The 19,163-nt window shown below is 39.1% G+C and overlaps 1 protein-coding gene and 1 pseudogene across 3 annotated transcripts in view; one reads left to right on the top strand and one right to left on the bottom strand.

Annotated features, from left to right (window-relative positions):
- Positions 1-19,163, top strand: part of POLA1 (DNA polymerase alpha 1, catalytic subunit) — a 303,248-nt gene that overhangs the window by 75,982 nt on the left and 208,103 nt on the right. The gene's annotated exons all lie outside the window — the stretch shown is intronic.
- LOC119047520 (uncharacterized) lies at positions 16,228-16,328 on the bottom strand (annotated as a pseudogene).

Below are 19,163 nucleotides of genomic sequence, written 5' to 3'. Positions count from 1 at the left end.
GCAGTGGGGTTTCTAATTCCAGCCCGGCACATAACTGGCACACATTGTTTTGCCAATTTTAAAAAACATTTTATTTATTTAGGGGAAGAGAGGGAAAGAAATATCAATGTGTGGTTGCCTCTCATGCGCCCCCTACTGGGGACCTGGCCCGCAACCCAGGCATGTGTCCTGACTGGGAATTAAACCGTTGACCCTTTGATCCGCCGGCCGGCACTCAGTCCACCGAGCCACACCAGCTAGGGCCATATTGACATTTTGGGAAGGAGTTAGAAGGGGATTAATTTTTCTTGGATAAAAAGTTGCCTCCTCACCCTCAATACCAGTTAACAGAAATTATAGATAAAGCATACGTGTAAATCAAAGCTCAAGACAAGAGAAAAAATGATTCAAAAGTCAAGCCTTCTTTTACAAATTGCATCTCTCAGCCAAAGGCATTACATCTCAGCCCAGAATGCTGAAGGCGCTTATAATTCCTAGCACTGCACCTTACCCTCAGCATGTGCCTGATGAAGAATAACAACAGTTACAAATTTACTCTTGGTCATCTCTGAGGAATTCTGGGTAATACATGTTCTGGAGTCCGCCATACTTGGAGACCACGTCCCCATCCTAGAACAGATTGATCTTGAAGTCTTTTTGGTCACAATAAGATGGGATTGTAGGAGGATGAGGAGACTCAAAGATCAGTCAGAATGGTTTGCACACTCCCAATTCTCTAGCAAACACAGCATAAGCTCTACTTAGACATCGCCCTTGGCTTGACAGTGGGATTCTTTAGCACCTGATGCAATAAAAGGTGTCAAACCCTTTAGTGCTTTTTTCAGGGCAGAAATAGCAGGGGGACAGAGTCATAACTGTTGTAATTTGGGATGTAAATTGCATATAACCACGTCAGGATTTTCTTAAGGGTTTCAGTCTAGAGGGCCGAAGACAGCAGGTGTTGATTCTGCTTTCTAAAAGGTGAACTCCAGAAAATTACAGACTAGTGAGCTATACAATACAATTCTAGAAAATTGCTAAGCTTTAGTTTTGTTTCTGTTTTTTTTTTTTTTTTTAAGCATTTTGTGGCAGTCATCAAGGATCAGTATTGGTTCACCAAGAACAGGCAGTTTTGTTAATTTTGTTTTTTCCTTTTAGGCTTAATATCAGGTTGAACCACATGAAACTGCTAATTTTGAAAGTCAAAAGCAGTTGAATATCAATTTCATATGCTTCATTCTAATGGTTTTTATTGTGTTTTTGATAATAAAATTATGCATGTTCATTGTAGCATACTTAGAAAATATAGAAAAATAGAAAACAAAACTTACTCATAATGTAACAATCCATTTTAGGCATTTCTTTCCATCTTTCTCTATATGATGATCACACGAATACTATTTTTAAAAAACATAATTTAGATTATAGTTCATTTTTATAGAGTGTCTGGCTATTTATATTGAATATATTGTAAGCATTTCCCTGGAATCAGATGTTTATACAAACAATTTTCACTGTTATGATTTCAGCAGATAAATGTTGCATAGTTTATTTATCTATACCCCTATTTCAGCACATTTGTGTCATTTCTAGTGTTTCATAATGATAAATATTGTTGTAATAACATCAGAACAAATCTGGGTTCATATCTGATTATTTGCTTTGGATAAATTGTCCAATGTGGACTTTCTAGGTTAAAGGATATAAACCCTTAAAACATATTTCCAAATTGCTTATCATAGACGAGGTACTATTATGCTCCTGCCAGCCGTGCACAACAGTATTTACTTGACTACAGCATCGCCATAATTAGCAGTTACTTCTAAGACCAGAAGAAGAAGCGAGATAGGCTAATTTTGTTTTTCCACCTTTCATAGGTTTTCTTTTTAAGCAGACAGTATTGTACAGTCTGGTTTTATCAAAGGACCTCACAGAGTTTCTTATAATATTGTTGCAGTCCAGTCAAACCACTGTGAACTGAATGCAAATAGAATTGGGGCATCTCTGGTTTGGCAACCAGCTATATCCTAGAAATATTTGATTAGTGGATTTGTGTCATCTGGTAGGGATGCCTCTATTATTGAGTGGTCAGGCTCTGCGACCCTGTCCTGACCAATGTTTATAGAGATTTTGATGAAAACAGAACGTGCGCTCAGCAGATTTGCAGGTATGTCACAAAGCTGAGAGGGATGGTTATTAGTTCTCTCCTACCAGGCAGTATGTGGGCCCTTTAAGCGTAGGAGCAACACACAGTCCTGGGAACATTTTTTCTGAAACGAGCTGTGTGGCCTCGGACAATGTTATCTAAGCTCCCTGTGCCTCAGTTTTCTCATCTGTAAAAGTAGTCAGCAGAATACTTACCTCATATGTTGGTTTGGAAGATTAAATAAGTTATTAAATCTGAAGCACTGAGAATAGTTCCCGGCCCTTAGTAAAATGATCGGTAAAGGTTAGCTGCTGTTACTGTTGTTTATCCTTCTCTCTTTCAAATGGTAGATAACATATTCTTTTTAAATGAATGAACGACTAATATCATAAAGACTTTGTCGAGAGATAGAATGGGCCCATACTACGAGTGAAATATAATGCGTAAGTCTTGCATTTATGGTTTATCATATTAGAATGCCATGTAAAGAAAGGTTGAGTAAGTTATACTATTCAGCTCCAGAAAGGATAGATGCAATTAATTGACGGAAATTAGCAATAAGGACTTGGTACTAATTAGCTCTATGAAGCCGAGTTGCCCTTTCAGGTAGTGGCAGAATTCTCCAGACCATTTTACCCTAGAAACGAGAAACCTTCTTTGGATCAGAGGTTAGACTCGATGACCTCTAGAGTCCCTTCCAGCTCTAGGCTGGCTCTGATTCTGCGTGGAATACCCAGGATTATCACAAAACCTGTAGTAAGGCCCCATGAGTGCATGTTTGGAAGGGCCAAGGCTGCTAATCCGTGCCCACCCCCGCCCTCCCTGCTTCAGTTTTTCACCTGTTACATGGCAGCCTGGTACTGGCCCATTCCTCAGCTTGATGTGTCTCTCAACCTAGCTTGCTGTCCCTGGCTGCTCCCTCTTCAGCAGCAATGCCTAGGGGATGCATGAATACTTGAAATGAGGGCACATTTTTCATAAACATACAAAAGACTTGCTGCTTGCAAAGTAGATCTCATAATTGTTTAAAGAACAAGCACAAGATTTTGTCCATGTTGGATGTGCTCTCATTGTAGCTTTATAAGGGGGCCAGAGGATGGACTTTGTCTTAGGCTCGGGAACTCTGGGTTTCTGAAGTTGCATGGTGTCTCCCCGAAGTGGAGTGTCAATTTTCTAATCCCCTGGGAAGGATCGCTGAGCCCACACGGTTGTATATTCTATATGGGCATACATGCCTCGGGCTGAGATGATTTTTCTGTCATTGTGGTCTCTGGTTCCTTGCCCTTAAGCTATTTAAAGTAGCTCCAAAATAAAGGGAAAAAGCTGACTTGGGAGCCCAAGCAGTTGCTTGCTTTCTGAGGGTTCTTTGCCGAATGATTTCTGACATGTCTTGTCATTGTTTTGTGCTGCTCTCCCCGTTTATGATATTTGGAGCATTGGCTTTTTGCCACACTTGTCAAGGATTTATGGGAGTTAATGACATGTAGTATATAAAGTACTTTGAGATTCTTTCATATAACTTGGTATTATCTTGAAAGCAAGAGGTTTAACCGTTCATTTGTTAGATAACTAGTGAGATTTTAAACAGATATAATCACACCATGTCTGTTATTGAACGTATTATGTGATACGCACAGACTTTTAGTGCTCACATTTGAAACAGAGTGGCACTTTTTCTTTTCTTGTTTCTGTTTATAAAACCCATTTTGAGGAAATGCCTTGGGGGGGAAAATGGCAGTTAGTGTTCTGCAAAAAAACTCTCCAGTCCATGTTTTTGAATGTTCCGGCTTGTCCTTAGTGCTGCTGTCTGGTAACTGAGATAGCTGAAGTGAAGAACTCAGGCCATGGCTGTCTTTTGCCGTTGGTACTGATGTGTGTTGGCGGCTTGTGTTATAGAGGTGCTAACCCAGGTCCTCGCTGTGCAGCGCGTGGCAACCAAGGGGTTGCTGCTCTGTGTGCCAGGTGGGTTAATATGTTTTTGAGAAAACTTCTGTGGAAATTGACAGTGGATATTCTTTTGTAGCTATATTAATTTTGCCCCTTTTGAGTAGTATCAGTTTACCAGCCAGAATCTAGAGCATGTAAATGCATTATCAGAATGATTGGAAAGAGTGACGTACGCACAGGGAGTGAACTTTATAGGGATGGTTCTGATGCTTTCAAGGCCTAGATTCTTGTTGCATGTATTTTGAGCTAGAGTGTTAAGCCTGGTGCCTTAAGAAGGCTTTGCTTCTCCTTTTAAACTTCAGAATTGACTAAACCAACAGCTTTGTAGCCTTTAGTGGAAGGATTGTATGTAGAGCTTAAAGGTCCTTGAAATACACAAGCCATGGAGGGGAATAGATCTGTTTACTCTTGTCCTTGTGTTGTTATGTGCACAGTGTAGAGCTCTGCAAAATAATAATGAGAACAATAGATACTGAATAGCTGGATGATTTTTTAAAAAGATTACTAAGCCTTAGCTTTCCAGACCCATCTCATTTACACCGAAAAGAACCTTAGTCTAACCCCCTCAACCCCCTCATTTTACAAAAAAGTCCATAGGGTCTCACCAAACCAGAATCGGGACTGATGTAAAAAAACCAGGACTCTGCCTTTCCAAGCCAGAGCTGGGATGGATCTTACCATTCTGCTATCTGCTGTAGAACACTGCTGCAGCACTTAGAAAATACCAAATCATACGAAAAGGACTCTCACTAAAATGATGCAGTTTCTGAGTTCATAGGCCTAAGTAGGTTTTATTATTTCTATTAAGTAATTCTCAGCTGTTCCATAGTCTTTAGAGAGTATGAGTTGGCTGTATTTATTTCCTCCACCTTTTACCCAGTTAACAGAATGCTTATTCTCTTATTGCCACTTAAAAGTCATCTGGAAGACTCATGCTGACAATGTAATGCACAGTGAAGGAAGGGGGTAAAGTAGGAAAACATAATTATTGCATGCAAAGTCTTTTTAAAGGCTCTTTTCTCTTCCCTCCTCTATCTTTTCCTTTTCCCCAGCCTAGTTGGGTGGATCTGATTTGTATAGCTTTTTTTTTTTCCTTTTATTTTCCTAAATTGGGTAAGAGCTGCAAAACTATTCAGGAGAAGCCGTAAACTATAGCAAAGCATGTGAAAAGACAGTAGTTTGTGCCTTTCTGAACCTTGTTATAGATCTGTGGATAGTCTGGAGCTTACAAAACTATACTTAAATATTTTCTCGAATATAGGTTGAGGACAGATTTCTATTTGCTGGTGATGACTGTCAAAACAACTTCCCTAGAGCGATTGTCAGAGAGTGCCAGGCCTCATTTTCTGACTGAGAAACGGCTTTGGTTTCTCCTCACTGTGTTTTTACATGATTATTTCTTCTTTTCTCAAGTGCTTATGACATTTAATAAATTTGCAGTTGAGAATTGTGGCAGCGAGTAAACGTGAGAAAAGGAAATTGGGCACCTGGAAACTATTTAAATATAAACAAATGACAACAACATAACCAGGAACAATATAATTTGAAAATTGTGAATGAAAGTAACCGAGGCCCCAAACAAGCTGAAACTGTATTTCCTCATTCATTCCTTTCTTAACCAAAGTTACTTTTCCTTCAAACACAAGCACATCTTTTGTTTAATCCTTGAGGACTGATCATTTACAGGACTTCTTTATATGTTCTTGATGGACAGTCTTTGGATTTGGTGCTCAAGGTGTCTCTTTTTTCAGTTATGTTTTACTGAATCCCAAGCTTTCTCAAGGCATATTTTAAAATCTGAACTAGTAATAGGCAGATTTATGTACAGTATAGTTTATATCTGCTTTTTAAAAAAAAGACTTCATTAGTTTATATTTAGAAAGAGGAGAAGGGAGGGAGAAAGAGAGGGAGAGAAACATCGATGTGTGGTTGCCTCTTGCACAACCCTTACTGGGGACTGGGCCCGTAACCCAGGCATGTGCCCTGATTGGGAATCGAACTGGAGTACTCTTTGGTTTGTAGCCCACACTCAGTCCACTGACCTACGCCATCCAGGGCTATATCTGCTTTAAAAAAAAGGCTTTAGGCTTCAGCTAAGTTGGACATCTACTCTGGAGCATGAAATACAATACAAAGAGGTTTGGCCAACATGACTTTCTAAGCCTCCTTGCTGTATACATATATATATTAGGAAATATTCTTCTCATAGGGAAAATGTCTTAGTAAGTTTGGATTACACCAAAAGCATTCTGAGCAACTCACTTTGATATGTGGGACTAAAATTACTTGAATGCTAATATTGTATTGCTTTGGAAAGAACTTTAATACTCAGCATTTTATTTGTGCCATACGTTTTCATTAAGGCGATGGGAAAGAAATTAGGTAAATATATATACATACATATTTTTTATTTCTTTATTTTTAGACAGGAAGGTAGGGAGAAACAGGGCGAGAAACATCAGTGTGTGGTTACCTCTTGTGCGCCCCCTACTGGGGGCCTGGCTTGCAGCCCAGGCATGTGCCCTGATTGGAATTGCACCAGCGACCCTTTGGTTCAGAGGCCAGCACTCAGTCCACTTTGCCACACCAGCCAGGGCAGTAAATATATTTTTTAAAAAATAAACTTTTTGTTTATGTTCCAGTTAAAGGTGAGATCATATGATATTTGTCCCTCACCACCAGGCTTTTTAAAAAAAAAAACCATCCTAGCCTCCCCCGCCCCGTGCTCCCCACCTCCCTCCCATTTCCACCTCCCTTAGTTGTTGTCCTTGTGTCCTTCATACTTGTTCCTGCAAATCCCTCCCCTTTTCCCCCCTTAAATTCCCTCCCATCTCCCCTCTGGTCACTGTCCCCCTATTCTCTATTTCAGTGTCTTTTGTTTTTATTCTGCTCGCTTGTTTGTTTTGATGTTTAGCTTCCTATTAAAGGTGAGATCATATGGTATTTGTCCCTCACTGCTTGGCTTATTTCACTCAGCATAATGCTCTCCAGTTCCATCCACGCTGTCGCAAAGGGTATAAGACTATGGGGAGAAAGGTTTTCAGGAACTACTATAAAGGACACATAGACAAAACCAAGGGGGAAGGTGGAAGCAAGGGAGGGAGGCGGGTTCGGATATGGTGCGGGGGAGTGGTGGGGAGAAAATGCAGACAACTGTAATTGAAGAATAATAAAGTAATGTATGAAACGAAAAAGAATAAACTTTAAAATTTTTTAGTTTTAAAAGATTAGTTGTATTACCTTTGTTATTATGGTAAAAAAGCAACCAGATTTACTCTCCTCAATTTGAAGTGTACAGTCCAGCAGTGTTAATTAAATATATTCATATTGTTGTGAGACAATGTTTGTTATCTTGCAAATCTGAAACTATGCTCATTAAACAAACATCCCTGTCCCTGTCACTTGCACTGTTCTGCTTTCTGTTTCTGTGCATTTAACTACTTACGATAGCTCATTTAAGTTGAATCATACGTATTAGTCTTGTGACTGGCTTATTTCACTTGGTGTAATGTCCTCAAGGTTCATCTGTGTTATAGGATTTCCTGCTTTTTAAAAGATGAATAATATTTTATACGTATATATCACATTTTTTATCCATTTATTCACCAGTGGACATTTGGGTTTCTTCCGTCTCTTGACTATTGTCATTAATCTTTAATTTGATTTGTGTTTTGAATAATTCATTTTTGCTAGGTTAATTTCAAACATACAACTTCAACTTCTTGTTGATATGCATGTGTAACTAACTAGGTATAATACTAGACAGAAGTATGTAAAAGACCTGTGGATTTGAAGACTAAAAAACATACCTATCTTAAAATTTTGTTGTATCAATATTGATTGATTTTAAAATGCCTAAGTACTTTATTCTATTTTGCTTTTTGGTACCAAAATAGATGCCTAAAATAGTTTTGAAATTGATTACCAATCAGTCGACTCTAGAACCTACAGGTAGTCTTCGAGGTTATGTAATATTAATAGAAGAGTTCATCTTAGGCAGGTACAGCCTTACCTTTTCTTGAAAGTGAAATAGCTTCTTAGTTTTCTAAAATGCTCATTTACAGTTTTACTGCGTGAGATTTACGGTTCGTTATAAAAACATGTCTTTGAAGTTTTGTGAAGCATTGCGTAAGCAACCTGACGATACAGGTGCAGTATGCAATTCATCACCAGTTGCAATAGAGTAAGAGGCGAATGTTTGCCTTTTGTAGTATTGGGAAGAGGACCATTTCTTGTGACTAACCTCCTAGAATCACTAACTGTGGAGGGAATGTTGAGCTGGCTTTTCTAGATAAGACATTTACTTAAGCTTCTTGTTACCATTATTGCTTCTATGGGCCAAAGGAAATGAAAGTGTAGGCAGGCAGTCAATTGGCTACTGATGTAAAAAGGTAGTAAAACATAGGACCAGCTTAATAGTTCAAGGTTGAAAGTACAAACAATTAATGGTATTATTTTTTAATTTACTTATTTATTTTTTAGATTTTATTTATCTTTAGAAGGAAAGGGAAAGCAAGAGGGAGAGAAATGTCAGTGTATGGTTGCCTCTCGTGTATCCCCTGCCGGGAACTGGCCTGCAACCCAGGCATGTGCCCTGACTGGGAATTGAACCTCGATCTTTTGGTTCACAGGCCCACACTCAATCCACTGAGCTAGCTACACCAGCCAGGGCAATTAATGATATTTTTTAAAAAGATTTTATTTATTTACCTTTAGAGAGAAGGAAGGGAGGGAGAAAGAGAGGGATGAAAACATCAGTGTGTGGTTGCCTCTCACGTGGCCCCCACTGGGGACCTGGCCCACAACCCAGGCATGTGCGTTGACTAGGAATGGAACCGGTGACCCCTTGGTTCACAGAAATGGTAATTTTATATGGAAATTATAAATGGTGGAAATAGTATCTTGGAGATAGTGTCCATATACTTGATGCGAATAAGAGTTACTAATGCCAGGTGACAGGGAAAGCATTATTTTAATGTTTGTATGTCTTTTGGAAATGGAATGTAATTCAGATTTAAAGAACAAAATAACTGAAGATGTTCCAGGGGTGGTAAGTGAATTTATTTAATGTGATTTGTCATTAGGATTACCCTGCAGAGTTACTTAGATATTCTTTTTATAGTTTCCTTTTATAATACAAGGTAAGAGCAATTTGGCATCTAAGTTGTTTTTTTTTTAATTTTTAAAAATACTTAATTCAGTTGCAAAGGAACTACTCTGCTAAGAACCTATGTTTACAAGGGAAGGGAAGGAGAGAGGGAGAGAAACATCAATGTATGGTTGCCTCTCATGAGTCTCCTGCTGGGAACTGGCCTGTAGGGAACTGGCCTGCAACCCAGGCTTGTGCCCTGACTGGGAATCAAACCGCTATTGTCTGGTTCGCAGGCCCGCACTCAATCCACTGAGCTACACCAGCCAGGGCGGCATCTAAGTTTTAAATAATACGGTGCTACTTAATTTTGTTGAGTCTTCTTAAACATGTTGGATGGCCTATGCTTATTTTCTGAATTGAAATACACAAATTATTTTGGTTTTAAGAGCTCTTAGAGCTGATACTTACTGTCTTTGTCCTGTGTGTTGGTCACTATCCTAAAGTACTTTAAATACATTAGTTTATTTAATCCTCACAGCCATCATGAGATTACTACTCCTCTTTCCCACAGAAGGAAATGGGCTACCGACAGGCTAAAGGATTTGCTTAAAGTCACACATCTAATGATGGAGCTAAGATTCCAGGAGCTAAGATTCCTAGATTGACTCTAGGCCCACATTTATCATTTTAATGACTATATGTGAAAGTTCTGGGCACTGAGCACACTCTAGGGTTTGACCAACTATTGATTGTATCTGTTGAACTTGTTAGGATGACTGGAGATGTTATCAAAGTTTGCTGTAAAAGCCTGCAGGAAGCCATTGTTCTGAAGGTGACTGGTTGATTTACTTAAATGACTTCACTCCAGGATACTGATTTCTAACCTTGAGGTTCATTTGTCAAATCTAAAAGACCCTGAAGAATGACCTCAGAGAGTCCTTAGGCAGATGATATTGTTTTGGTAGTTTAGTATGGTGACAGAAAGCTTTTGTCCTTTGCTTTCATAATTGTAGAAAACAGAGTCTAAGAACCAGCCTTGGTTCAACCTCCCCATTCTACCGGTTGAGGAAGCAGGTGAGAGAATCTTCTCATAGAGGGAGAGTGCCAGAGCCAGGATTGAAGATACACTAGCTCACAGTGGCATTGCCATGTGCCAGGGACTGTTCTAGGTTCCTTAGGTATGTAAACTCATTAACTTGTCAGAACAAACCTATGAAGTAGACATTGCTACATACCCATTTTACAGGCGAGGAAACCAAGGTTATTAACTTACCCAAAGTCATGAGGACAGTGAGTAGCGGAGCTGGGATTTTAATCTAGGCAGTTTGGCTCCAGAGTCTGTGCTCTAAACGACTCTACTAATGGTTGTAATATAATGTAATTGCCATCCTTTTTTTAAGGGCAAAAATGGCTCAATATCAGCCATTTCGTACAGTTTATTCTGACATAAGTTGAGATCCTTCCACAGCATGTTACCACCTCGCCACAATGGGTATTCGTGGCTATTAGCAGTATTTGCTTATACAGAGATTCCCCCCCAGCCCCAGCCAGCTAGAAAGAAATACTGTTCTTTTTTCTACAGTATATTTGTGTGTATCTCCATTGTGCTTTTTCTGACATTTGCATTCATTTTTCTAGTTGGTATTTTTTGACTTATATTTTACAAACAAACAAAAAGATTGGCAGTGCCCGTTTCAGTCTCATGCTGAGTAGAGACATTGAGAACGGGAAACAGCGTTCCTGACATTAGGAGGAAAGAATTCAGACTCGAAGCTATGGGTTTTTCTTAGTTTCTTTTAAAGTTGAAGAAATTTCTTTCTTGAGAGGTTTTTTTTTAAAATAAATATTTTATTTATTTTTAGAGAGAGGGGAAGGGAAGGAGAAAGAGTGGGAGAGAAACATCAATGTGTGGTTGCCTCTCATGTGTCCCCTACTGAGGACCTGGCCTGCAACCCAGGCATGTGCCCTGACTGGGAATCGAACCAGCGACCCTTTGGTTCACAGGCCCATGCTCGATCCACTGAGCTACACCAGCCAGGGCTCTTGAGAGTTTTTTTTGAATCAGGAATAGATACTGGATTTTTTTCAAATGCCTTTTCTCTGTTTATTGAGCTGATCATAGATAGGGTTTTCTGTTGTCGCTTTATTTTTTAGCTTGTTGATATGGTGACTTACAGCAATTGATTTTTCAAATGTTAAAACTAACCTTGCATTCCTGGAGAAAATCCCACTTGGTCATGATATGCTATCCTTTTTTTTAAATGTATTTTTAAAAGAATTTGATGTGCTAAAACATTAAGAATTTTTACATTTATGTTTACAAGGAATATTAGTCTTAAGTTGTCTTTTCTGGTGAAATCTTTGTTAGTCTTGGTCAGACCAGAGTAATGCTAGCCTCAAAAAGGTGCCTTGGAAAGTATTCCCCCTCTTCTGTTTTCTGGGAAAGTTGATGTAGGGTTGGGGTTTTTTGTTTTTTGTTTTTCTTCCTTACATGTTTGAAGTAATTCACCACTAAAGCTATCTGGGCCTGGACTTTCATTTGTGTAAGTTTTAAACTACAAATGCAGTTTTTTTTTAGTAGATATGGGGCTGTTCAAGTCATATGTTTCTGCCATCCAAATACTAACCAGGCCTGACCCTGCTTAGCTTCCGAGATCAGACGAGATTGGGCGAGTTCAGGGTGGTATGGCCGTAGATGAAGTCATCTGTTTCTTCTTCTTTTTTATCCTCACTCAAGAACAGTTTTTCATGCTTTTAGCAGAGGGGAAGCTGGGGGGCAAATGGGGGGCGGAGTGAGAGAGAGAAACATCTGTTCGTTGACTTCTCATATGTGCCCCAACTAACTGGGGATTGGACCCCGTAGCTTGGATATGTGCCCTGAAGCAGGAATCAAACCTCTGTGACCTTTTGGTCTATGGGATAAGGCTCTAAGCCACTAACCACAGCAGTCAGTGCTGCCCGTTTCTACTTGAGTAAGCTCTGATAGTGTGTATCTGTTAAGGAATTTGTCTAATTTGTTGACATTTAGTTGTTTATAATCCCCTTTTGTGTCTCTAATTGCTACACAATTGATAGTGGTGCTATCTCTCTCATTCTAGATACTGGTGCTTCGTATCTTTACTTTATCAGTAGTATCTGTCTTCTGGCTCTTTAATCCAGTTAGAGCACTTCACACCCCTCCTGGGATGACTGACTGCCCTCAGGCAGAAAGTTAGAAAAAAAACGGGCCCCTTAGCCCAGAGTCTTTCCTTTTCTCTAGTTACAGTTGGCTTCCTTCCAAGTTCAGCTTGGTTTGTTTTTGTTTTGTTTTGTTTTGTTTTTTTGGTTACTCTCTGGAACCTTCAGGTAATTGTGTTATCTATCACCTGGAAGCTATATTTGCTTTCTGTGAGAGGGTTTGTCCAGTGCTGGAAGCAAAATGTCTGGGATTTTGGTTTTGCGACATTCTAGCCAATTGGGACATGTTGTAATAGCTGTAATGGAACTAGGTTATTTAGCAGTACTTTCTAGTCATTAGTGCCTAGATTGGTTTTGATAGGAAATAGCTCAACTGGATATTTGGAATAAATTATGGAGTTAGAGAAAGGTGAAAGGAAAACTTCAAAATGGTTTCAGTGGGGAAAACCATTATCACTTTAAAAAGTGAGCATTCGTGAGTACCAAATATATCAAGCTTCTGAGTGATACTGAGTGCTTTTGCTTGTCAGGGGGAAGTTTTTCAAAGGACGGAAGAACACATGGATATTTCAGGCCTGAAAACAAAGCATTTCTACGTTCTTAATGTTTACTACATTAAGTAAATACTTTTAGGTCATATTAATGCTGTGATACTTAAATATTTTAGTTGCGATGGACTTAATTTTCTGGTCATTTTGTATTGACCACTTATGCCCTTTTAGTATATACTGCAATTTGGATTGAAAGACGCTAAGAGAAGTCATCTTAGGTCTCTGGATCTCAGCCTGATATTTACCGAGTGGTAGCATGAGCCATGCACTGTGCTAGGCACAGGAGGTTCAGTGATGAAAAAGGAGGTTGTATTCTTAGAGGCTCAGAAATCTCACTGTCTTGGCACACACTGCGGATGGTCAGACTCACATGTACATGCCCCAATGCCAATTTGTTCATTTGAAGTGAGAACTACAGCTGTTAATTAGACTGGTGAGGTTGAACTGAGAGATTAGTGCATTTTCTCTTTATAGACAAGCCACATGGGAAGCCAAATTATAATCACAAGGTTGCTTGGTGAGAATGGAATCAAAACAAAGAGACTGGGTTAGATAATCCATGATTAGGATACACCTGCCACATGGACTATTTGGGTTTCCCCTGAATAATGCTGAGCAGTAAAGCTTGACAGTGTCTGGTTCTTTGGGTTTATTTCTATGGCGACTGTTTTCCTTTGTTCACACAATTTTTTTTGAACCAAACTATAATCCCATTGACTAAATGACAAGCCTCAGTCTAGGCCTGCTTCCTGAGATTATAAAATGAGATCACCTTTAGAGGTTTTCAAATTCTAAGGCTAGGCACACACAAAGACAGTCTTTTGGTTCATTTCAACAGAATGCTGCCATATCCATTGTGCGGGTAGGTTTTACCCTTGGAGGGTAGCCTTTTTTTTTTTTAATATTCATGGTCTGTAAGGGATGTGTGAATCCCTTATAATTGTCTTCATATACTGCCAATAATTTAGTTTTATTATATTTAAATTTATAGACTTCTTTCATATGACATGGGTGCCAGACCCTTCTCTTAAAATCAATTTTTGAAAAAAAGATTTTATTTATCTTTAGAGAGGGGACGGGAAGGAGAAAGAGAGGGATAGAAACATCAATGTGTGTTTGCCTCTCATGTGCTCCCCCACCCCCCGTCCCACTGGGGACCTGGCCCACAACCCAGGTATGTGCCCTGACTGGGAATGGAACCTCTGGATTGCAGTCTGTGCTCAATCCAATGAGTTACGCCAGCCAGGGCTAAAATAAATTGTTTTAATGGGAAAGGCTGATCTGTCTTAATGGAGGTAAAATAAATTTATTTGAAAATGTAGCAAATATCAAAATTTAAACCTAGAAAGTCCTGGGATTCAAACAAACAGGTTTGATTTTTTAAAACTAAGGAATACACTAGAATTTCCTAGAAAAGACCCAGGGAACAGGAGAAGTAGTTGCCTTCAAGGAGGAATGGCATGACTTGAGATATAATGGAGACTCAAACTTTGGAATTGTGAGCCAATTTCATTTGCTACAGAGGTGTCAAACTCATTTTCACCAAGGGCCACCTCAGTCTTGCGGTTGCCTTAAAGGGCCGAATGTAACTTTAGGGCTGTATACATTTAACTACCCCTTAAACCAGGGGCAAGGAGCTCAGCACTGCCACTGGGAAGAAACAAGGTGCTGGGCCGGATAAAACAAAGCAGAGGGCCGGATTCGGTCCTCGGGCCTTGTGTTTGCCACCTGTGACTTACTGGATTCTTCTGTTATTCACTCCCTCAATTATTGTCTGTATATCAGCTGTCCATAATCGGGATTAAAGGACCATCTAGTTAACTATTAAAAAACAAAAAACATTGTTAAGACCCAGTGGCTGCCACATTTGTCCATATCAGATTTGGTGTCTTCCGTAATCCGAACAAAGTGGCATTACTGTCTATACATCCTCCAAAACCTATGGGCAACCAGCAGAGCCTTGGTTAACACCCGTTTTACAACTTTCTTTCTTTTTTCATTTTTAAAATATTTTATTTATTTATCTTTAGAGGGGAAGGGAAGGAGAGAGGGAAAGAAATATCAATGTATGGTTGCCTCTCGTGCATCCCCTGCTGGGAACTGGCCTGCAACCCAGGCATGTGCCCTGACTGGGAATCAAACCGCGATCCTTTGGTTCACAGGTCCACGCTCAATCCACTGAGCTACACCAGTCAGGGCCCATTTACAGCTTTCTTGAAGGCAAGAACTGTAACAATAGCAGTAGTGGTAGCAGCAGTCATGATATATGTGTGTAAGGCCTTTATGGTTTTCACAGAGCCCTTTTACCTAAATTATCTAATTTGAATTTCGCAGGTAGAAGTGTAATGTATATGTATGTTTGTAACCATTTCTGCTTTCTAGCTAGCCACTTTCTCCTATTGTAAGTTTTTGGCCTGAAAAAATGGGGAAATGTGTTTGTCCCCTTTGAACTGTCACAGTGCTTTCTTTTACAGATAAATTTAGTTCTTTTGTGAAATTTTAGATTATACTTACAAGGATTCTTAACACCAAATTGATTGTTGGAGATGAAAAGCAAAGCTGAGACTCAGTATCTGACATTTTGGGGTGGGACTGTCCTTTAAAAGCTGCCTATTGATTTTTTTAGTCAATAAAAATACAATGCCATGCTACCTTTTTTTGTCTTCATACCATTCATTCTTAAAATATATTCCAATTATTAATAGCCTTTTTTGCTATTTTTGTAATTTTATTTTTCTACTTTTACACAATGGAATTCTATGCAGCAGAAAGAAAGAAGGAGCTCCTACCCTTTGCAACAGCACGGATGGAACTGTAAAGCATTATGCTAAGCAAAGTAAGCCAGGCATTGAAAGACAAATACCGTAGGATTTCACCTTTAACAGGAACCTAAACAAATAAAACAAACAAGCAAAAAATAACCAAAGACACTGAAATAGAGAACAGACCGACAGTGACCAGAGGGGAGAGGGGAGGGAATTTCAGGGGAAAAAGGGGAAGGCTCTACAGGAACATGGACAAAAAGTAGGTGGGGTGCAAATGGGAGGGAGGTGGGGAGGGCTTAGGGGGATGGGCTGGGATGGGAGTAAAAGACAGAAAACTGTACTTGAAGAGCAATGAAATAAATTTAAAAATTTTTATTTTTCAACTACAGTTCACATTCAATGCTATTTTATATGTTTGAGGTATATAGCATAGTGGGTAGACAGTTACATAGTCTGCAAAGTGATCTCTCCAGTAATTCAGGTATCAACCTGGCACCATACATAGTTATTGCTGTATTATTAACTGTGTTCCCTACGCTGTACTTTACATCCCCACAACTATTTTGTATCAAAAATATGGCACGCTTCACGAATTTGCGTGTCATCTTTGCCACAGGGGCCATGTTAATCTCTGTATCATTCCAATGTTGGTGCATTTGCTGTACAAGCGAGTGCATAACAGCGTTCTTTATGCGCATTACTTCTGTAGGTATCGGTGTTCTAGATCTGAACTGTATAGTATAGGAGCCATTAGCCACAGGTGGCTACTCAAATCTAAATTTTTATTATTTGAGATAAAATTAAAAATTTCAGTTAGCCATAATAGCCACATTTTAAGTGCTCAGTAGCCATGGTAGCCACTAGCTATATTAGTACTGGATAGCACTGTTCTACAGAATCTAACTTGTACTTAGTTTTGGGGGGAAGGCTGTCAAATAATTTTGCGATTGTTTATGAATTTATCTGCAAGGTTTATGTTTCTGAATACACTTATGAAGCCTGTCACTATGATGTAAAATGTGCATTTTTAAGTATGCTTTTAAAAAATAAACTTTTATGTAATTATTTTTAAAAGATTTTATTTATTTATTTATTTATTTTTAGAGAATGGGGAACGGAGGCAGAAAGAGAGGGAGAGAAACATTGATGTGTGGCTGCCTCTTGCGCATCCCCTAGTGGGGCCTGGCCTGCAACCCAGGCATATACCCTGACTGGGAATTGAACCAGCGACCCCTTGATTCACAGGTTGGTGCTCAATCCACTGAGCCACACCAGCCAGGGCTAAACTTTTAATTTTCCTAGCACTTACTAAGTAATAGATCTTATAGGTAAACAGCAGTGGACGTTGAAGTAGAAACTCATGTAATAATAAAAATGTCCAGTTTTCTCCTTTCTGTGGGGGTATGCTCAAGTGCAACAGAAGAATTGGAATGTGATTCTGCACTACTTAGAAAATGCATGGCTGTCATATACAGAAAAGTAACTGACTAACAATAATCTTAAGATGATTCACATAGCTGAGATTCCATGATGCAAAAATTTAGGTCAATTGTACTCTCATTGGATTAAATATTAGAGAGTTTAGCTTAAAAGCATTTGGCAGTTGAAGAATCTCTCAAGTGTAAAGCTGATATTAAAATTTTCATATCACGTGTTAGGATCTTAAGTGTTACAAGTTAATTCAGTAAGATGTCGAGTATACCCCATTTACCCTTTTTTTTTTTTAAAGAAAAATTGCATATCTAAGCTGTGCAGGACTAAAGGAAAAAATCCAGACTAACATCCCAGAACTATATTTTTGCCATGGGTGATTTAGCGAAGTTCAGGTTTAAAGCTGCATTCAGATGAACTGGGGTTGACATTTCATTGATCCTTGCCAGAATAAGAATGGTCTCCTGAGTGGCCTGATATAACCAAGAGGCCTATTAGCAGAAGGTGACCAACACTCTGCCATAGTCAAGGCCAGGATTGGATAGATCTTGTTCAAGGATTTTACAGAACAAGAGACATTTGGGTACACTGAGTTCCAGACAGATGGAGATGATTGTATGAATATGAAAGACGTGATTACCTTTTAAAAACAAGGACAAAGCCCTATGACACACTGGTAGTTGTTATGTTAGTGGGTTCTATGCGATCAGATGTGCGTTCAGTGCCTTTTTCACTTTCAAAAGCCATCACTTTCTTGCAAAGTCAGACAGTATCAGAACCTCAAAAGACAGCTGTTTTTTTAAAGGCCTTTCCACTAGTTGGGGTGATGTGTAATGTTCACATAGAAAGCAAATATTCCCCTTTTTATGTCTGTATTCATTTCAGATACATATTTTTTTTGCCTAAGTAGCAGTTTGTTATGAGCATGAGTATAGAAGAGAGGTTTTTATTCATACATATTTAAAGAACATCAGTAATAAAAACATTTCCCTAGCTATGACAAAGAACAGCCTTTGTTTAAGGGTTAGGTATGTCTAAGGAAGTGACTCTTGTTAAGAACTGAGGAATAAAATATAGTTCATCTTATCTTGTGTAAGGAAAATTGTCCTAACTTGCATGCTGCTGAGTGCCTAATTTACATTTAAAGCTGAAGTAATGAAGCCTTTATTTTTTGCCAGAAGCTCCCATTTCTCTCCCAAATATATTCTCTATCAGACACACAAAAAAAACCCTCATTATTTTGCATGGTAATGCGTCTTTGCTGATGCAGAAAAGCAACATAATACAGGATGAAGGATTAATTTAAACTTTCTTACACACTCTTTTGCAGATAAAATTATTTCTAGAGATTAAGAGGTGGGTTTGCAGGGCTCACCAAAAAGAATAGCTTCATCCTGGTGAATTGCAAAGGAAGGGTATTGTCCTTAACTTGCCAGGAGGAAGAGGTTCCTGCAAACCGTCATGGGTATAGACTTATAAGTCTGAGGACTTTAGACTTCATGGAAACTAGTCACAGGGGATCCAAAGTTGAGAGTGGATCTGTGGAAGCTCTTAGGAATAAACAGCATTTATATTCAGTTAAATAAATCTTCTGAATATAATACAAACAACCCTTTCATTTACACTGTTTTATGTAGTAATTAAGGGACACTAACTGTTCGTTTTTGTGTACTATCCCTTGTTTGGTAGAAATTTTGCTTTGTTGCAGGTAATGAGCATGCTTTAAGGCATTTCCTCTCCTCCCCCACAGCTGTTTTTCCATCTAGCTGTTCATTGCCTTTCTGATTTGCAGCCTCAGAAACTGTTGATGCCCATTTTCCCGGAGCTCCCCACCATCTAATCCCACTCACGGCCGACTCTTAGATGTGATTTTCGTTGTCCAGTTGTGAGTCCCAAGTGTGCTTGCACTTACCTCCTTTTATTTTTCCTATGGCTCCATTCTAAAAATTTTTTTCCTGTTCTGCCATTAGCTTTTACCTTTCTTTCCTTTCCCCAACCCTAGCTCCATCTTTCTCTAATTATCCCCAACAGGATTGAATCATAGTTCGTGCAATTTGCACATACTGACACTGAAT

This window comes from Artibeus jamaicensis, unplaced genomic scaffold (genome assembly GCF_021234435.1).
Source record: "Artibeus jamaicensis isolate MK-2021 breed Jamaican fruit bat unplaced genomic scaffold, CSHL_Jam_final scaffold_1283, whole genome shotgun sequence".
In the NCBI taxonomy this organism is placed as follows: domain Eukaryota; kingdom Metazoa; phylum Chordata; class Mammalia; order Chiroptera; family Phyllostomidae; genus Artibeus; species Artibeus jamaicensis.
Note: the sequence above shows the minus strand (reverse complement) of the source record. Positions and strands in the feature narration are given on the sequence as shown.